We start from the raw sequence: 5,710 nt of genomic DNA on the forward strand, positions 1-5,710 counted from the left end.
CCATGACGCCAGACGACTCCACCCTCCTGCACGTATACATCATCCCGCATCTGTCGTCGATACCCTGCAGCCCCATGCCACTGAGACTCAGCGCCAACAATGTGGTAGATGAACACCACTCCACAGAAGTCCGCCAACATCCAGCAGCTGCTCCAAAAACTATGCCCCAAGAGGTAGAACGACGCAGGACGCGCCGCCATCGTCCGATCCGGGAGACCCGGACCTAGGGTTTCTCCCGAAGCAGCACGAGTGAGAAACCGCAGACTGCGTCGACGATGCCTTCAAGAAGGTTGCGGCGCGACACGTCGCCATCATCCGCCAACCGAGGTCGGAACACGGTTTTTCACCGGCAGCCGCGCATCCCCAACTCGCCGAGTGTAGTGCCAAGACAGGCAAAGATGACGCCTTCGACAAGGTAACGACGTCGACCGACGCCGCCATCATCCGCCAAGACCGAGGTCGAGGCTCAGTTTTCACCGGCCGCCATGACACCCCGGACTAGATCACCATCGCCGGAAACCTGTGTGAGATCCCATGATCCCCCACATAGGACTACCAGCCTGGCCGACCACCTCCGACGAAGAAGAAGGCCGCTTCCTCCATCGAACCCGAGGTTGCTGCCTCGAGCGTCCTCGAACCGCGGGAGAAACCCAAGGTCACCACCCCGCACCGGCGAGAAGCGGAGGGGATGGCGCAAACCGTCCCACCACCAGCCACCACCGGTGTGCCACCGATGGGAGGTAGGGGAGTCCGCAGCACTCTGGCCACCGCCGCCCCTTCTTCCTCCGACCGCCGCCGCCCCGCCATCACACGGGATGGGGGAGGTCTACCGCCGCCGCCGTCGAGGGGATGACCCAGCCGCCGTCCCATCCGCCATCCCATCCGCGTCAAGAGGGAAAGCCCCCGCCGCCGCCACGCCCCGAGGTCTTTGCCCCGGCGGCGGCGGCGGGAGGAGGAGGGTTGGGGTTGGGGGCGGCTAGGGTTGGGAGGAGTTGGGGCTAGGGTCAATCCGTATATAGCCCTCCTGTAATTACTGTTTTTCTTCTTCACAAAAACATTCCGGAAGAAACAAGATCGAACTTAAACAAGCACAATATCTTGCTCTTAGTTTGCAACCTGTATTCGCCGATAATTCGTTGGTATCCATGCTGTTGTGACCCTTGTAGTATTTGTTCAGTAATTCTGTAAATTTAGGATGCTGTGCTACTGCCTTTGGAAATTGTTGTCTGACATACCTGAATAGTGCTAAGGCGTTTCTAGTATGTGAGAGTTTGTTTGCATTCTGTGAATATATGCTGTTCTGCTTCCCAATTGCATTATCTGGAATATTCATTTCCTTTAGCTATCAGGAAATTTCAGTTGTTCTCATGTTTCTCTACAAACAGAGAACGCTTTGTGCACAGTCTGAATTTTTTCCTACTGATTTACTTGAAGCAATAAATTAACATTCCCAGCACGTGTACTGTTTCGAGAATGGAAAAACTTGTATCATTTGATTTCAAACTTGCTACGGTACTATGGCAGAACAAAGCTGTTCTGCGTTTTACATTTATTTTATACACTTGTAAAAAAACATAATTCTGAGAAGAGAACAGTTAAAAACTAAAATGATACATATAAATTGTATTATTGCAGGATCATGTCTTGTACCAGCTTGTATGTTCCATGTGGTTCTGAATGGCTTGATTCGAGGCTTCTCTCTCTGCTCCGCATTCCACTATGAGATAGCAACAGACGCGATATACGCATCTCTGATTGCATGCATATCTGCCGCTGCATCTCTTGTCAATGTTCGGTCTCGGGGCTGTTGCTTTGAGCAGGATATGCCAAGCCTGAAGACAGAGACCAAACACTGCTGGATTCTGCTAGTAACGTTATCATGTTGTTCAATGTGCAGCCAGATTGTTGGGTCAGCTATCTCCAAGGTTCTATCTGGAAGAACATCCTCGGCAAACTTATGCAGATCTAGTGAATTCCTGAACGTCTCGTCTGTTGGGCTCCTTCCGGTAAAAATCTCGAGCAGCAATATGCCAAGACTGTAAATATCACCAGTAGGTGAGACCGCAGAGCCTTCTCCATACTCTACAAATATGCAACGTTTTTTGGTTAGCATGCAATATTTGTGTGAAAATTAAAAAGACGAAAGTAGAAGAGTTTCAGGCACCTGGAGCAACATAGCCTATGGAACCTCTAATTCCCATTGAGCTATATGAGATTTGCATTGTCTCACTTGTATTTTCCTGAATGATCCTTGATATGCCAAAGTCTCCAACTCGGGCGCTCATGTCGTCAGCAAGAAGAATGTTGCTTGGCTTAAGATCACAATGGATTACCAATGGTTGACAGTAGTTGTGGAGGTATTCTACTCCGTCCACAATATTGACAGCAATCTCAAGCCTTTGGGCAAGGCTGAGTGTGTTGTTTGTAGTGGGCTCTTCAGATTTTGGGTGAAGCCAACCATCCAAGTTACCATTGGGCATGAACTCAAAAACCAATGCCTTGAACTCTTGACCTTGGTGGTTGACACTCGAACAAGACGTAATGACCTTTATGAGATAACGGTGTCGTATCCTCCTCATGGCTTCACATTCAGCCTCGAAACTCTTGGAGTATCTGGATTGACCAAGGTTAAACACCTTAACAGCCAATGTTCTTTCCTCATTGGCCAAAATGCACTTGAAAACTGCACCATAACTTCCTCTCCCTAGCAAGTTCTCATCTGAAAATCCGTTAGTTCCTCTCAACAACACATGATATGGGATTCTCTCGTAATGGTCCTCAGCGATTGAATCTTGCACTAACTTTTTCTTGCTTTGTTTGAGCTTCTTGCGAAGTATCCAAACAAGAGAAATAACTGAAAGTGACAACACGATTGCTCCAGTTGTTGCTAGAGAAACTACAAGAGACTTTGTCATCTTTCTCTTATTCTTGCTGAAGGAGCTTCTGGAGCATGGAGCCAAGTGAAGTTTAGTTGTACCACCACACAGATTGATATTCCCAGCAACTCCTGTATAATTGATGTTTCTGAAAACACCTCCATCTGGCACCTCGCCTTGCAAATTATTGAAGGATACATCCAATTTGGACAGTGATGTCAAATTTTGTAGAACTGCGGGGATCGATCCGGACAAGTCGTTGTGTGCTAGGTACAGTTCCTGCAGGTTTCCAATGCTACCAAGGGCATCAGGAATTCTACCAGAGAACTTATTCATGGTCAGGTTAAGTTTACTGAGCCCCTTTATATTTTTCAGTGACTGTGGTATGCTTCCCTCAAAGGAGTTATTGTCTAACAAAAGCCATTCCAACACAAGACAGTTCTGAATACTATTGGGTATCTTGCCAGACAATTGGTTTCATGATAGAATCAGCTGGTTAAGGTTTGCCAAGCTACCAACTTCATTAGGAAGGGATCCAGTGAAGGAATTGTATGACAAGTCCAAATACCAAGAAAGGCTAGGTAACTTGAAAATTTCTCTTGGTATTGAACAATTAAGTTGGTAATTTGTTGACAAATCAAGTACAAAAAGGTTTTTCAACTCCCCCAGGCTTGCCGGAATTGGTCCCTCCAAGTTGCCATAGTATGCATAAAGCCTATTCAGCTGCGAATGATTTCCTAGTGATGACGGTATGAGACCTGACAAGCTATTGGAAGCAAAGGATAGCTCGACCAAGTTTTCTAGCCTGCCAATGCTCTGTGGAATCACTCCAGATATGTTAGTCTTTTGTATGGCAAGCGCGTCAAGACCAACCAAATTGCCTATGTCTGCAGGAATAGCCCCAGAGACCCTACTCTCCAGTATGTATAGCTTCTCGAGAGTCTTTGAGAGGTTTGTAATGGAAGCAGGTATCTGTCCTCCAAAGGAGTAGCCACCTAGGAAAAGGTACTTTATTTGGCTGCAGTTTGCCAAAGAATTGATGAATTCCCAGCCCTTGTGGTCATTGGCTTCAAGCTTATTATCTGACAAATCTAGAAAGCGGAGAGCTCCCTGCCTTCCCAAAGTGGGAGGTACATACCCACTAAATCTATTATCGCCAAGGATAAGGCCCTTGAGATCAGATATATTGGACAGCGATGAAGGGACAGCTCCAGTGAAATTATTACTAGACAGACCAAGATTTCGCATCTTGGGGAACTTGTTGCCTACATCATCCAGAATGCTCCCGTGCAGCATATTAAACTCAACCCCAAATGTTTCCAGTGACGACCAATTGTAAAGAGAAGGTGGAAGGATACCCGAGATTTTGTTGTCCGAGAGAAGCAAAAGCCGCAGGCTCTGGAAGCTTCCGTGCCCTGGGGGGATTGAGCCCACAAGATGATTAGAAGATAGGTCGAGGTCTTGTAGATAGGAGAGATTTCCAAGGGATGCCGGGATGTGCCCTGTGAACTGTGAAGCTGTTGTTACTCAACGAGATTGCTTCCAGGGACATGAGCTTTTCGCCGAGCTCAGCAGGGATGCGACCGCCAAGCTTGTTGCTGCCTAGCGCCATGGTGGTCATTCCGACACAGGAGGTCAGGTTCAGAGGGATCGTTCCAGAGAAGGAGTTGTAGCTCAGGTCGAGCGTCTGCAGGCGGCGGAGGCTGCCGAGGCTTGCTGGAATCTCCCCGTGGAGCCAGTTGAAGCTCAGGTTTAGCATCCGCAGGAACGTGAGGTTCCCAAGGGCTGGGGAGAGTGCTCCTGTGAGCGCCCTTCCACCCAGGCTCAACTCCACCACCCGTGTAGGCCTCTGGTGGTTGCATGCCACACCTTCCCAGCTGCAGAAGTTGGCACTGCCAGTCCAAGAAACCAGCGAGCCGCCATCGCTGACCTTTGCTTTGAAGGCAAGCAACGCGGCCTCGTCGCCGGCTGTGACCATGGCGATCATCAGGGCAGCTACAAGTGACCACAGCAAGCTCATGAGCCCCATTGCCACGTCCCTCTTGGTTTGGTTTTCAAGTAGCAACTGCAAAGTAACGAAAGTCTCTCGTGTGAGCTATAAACCGCGGAGGTAGTCATTTCATGTGGTCATGTGTGTTTCCCTTGTCTTCTGTCTCAAGTGCTGTGCTAATATTCCAATATTGTCAAAAACGCTATTTATGTCCTTTCTTGCTCATTTCCCAGAAACTATTCAAAATTTGTCCTCCTTTGACAACTTGGCGTGATTATTGAGCTGATCTCAAACCTGCAGACTTTTCCAGAGATGTCGACCACCGGTCAGAAGTGGATGCTAAAGGAAGAGATATATGGATCGGCCGTTAAAATGGCAAATATGGTAAGATGGTAAGTTGATAAGTGTAATCATGTTTCCCTTTGTAGAATGATGGATCCATAAGTACTCTGGCCGCCCACCATTTTGAGAAGTTGGCATGCTTAGACCTCAAACTAAGAGACCTTGACCATCCATCTGCAATGCCTGCTAAAATAGAGGGATATGGATTGGACATCTGCAATGTCTGGTAAACAGAGGGATATAGATAGGCTAAACGCAAATATGGTAAGTGTGTAAGTGCACTCATGTTCCCCCTTGTAACAACAGGAACACGGCTAAACGGCAGAATGATGAATCCATAGGTAGTCTGGCGCGCACCATTTTGTTCCTTCGGGATTGATTCTCCATGGCCGCATCCCAGTGTCGAGATGTGATCTGCCATTGCGATAATGCGATTCAGCAACACGTCCACACATAAATCCTGAGGGCATCTCCAGCGGCGCGATGCATTTTAGCGTCCGCG

General features: G+C 48.2%; 1 pseudogene; it reads right to left on the reverse strand.

Annotated features, from left to right (window-relative positions):
* Positions 1–1,627: 1,627 nt before the first annotated feature.
* Positions 1,628–4,905, reverse strand: LOC124666758 (annotated as a pseudogene).
* Between the last annotated feature and the right edge of the window lie 805 nt (positions 4,906–5,710).

The sequence above is a fragment of the Lolium rigidum genome, chromosome 6 (assembly GCF_022539505.1).
Source record: "Lolium rigidum isolate FL_2022 chromosome 6, APGP_CSIRO_Lrig_0.1, whole genome shotgun sequence".
Classification (NCBI taxonomy): Eukaryota; Viridiplantae; Streptophyta; class Magnoliopsida; order Poales; family Poaceae; genus Lolium; species Lolium rigidum.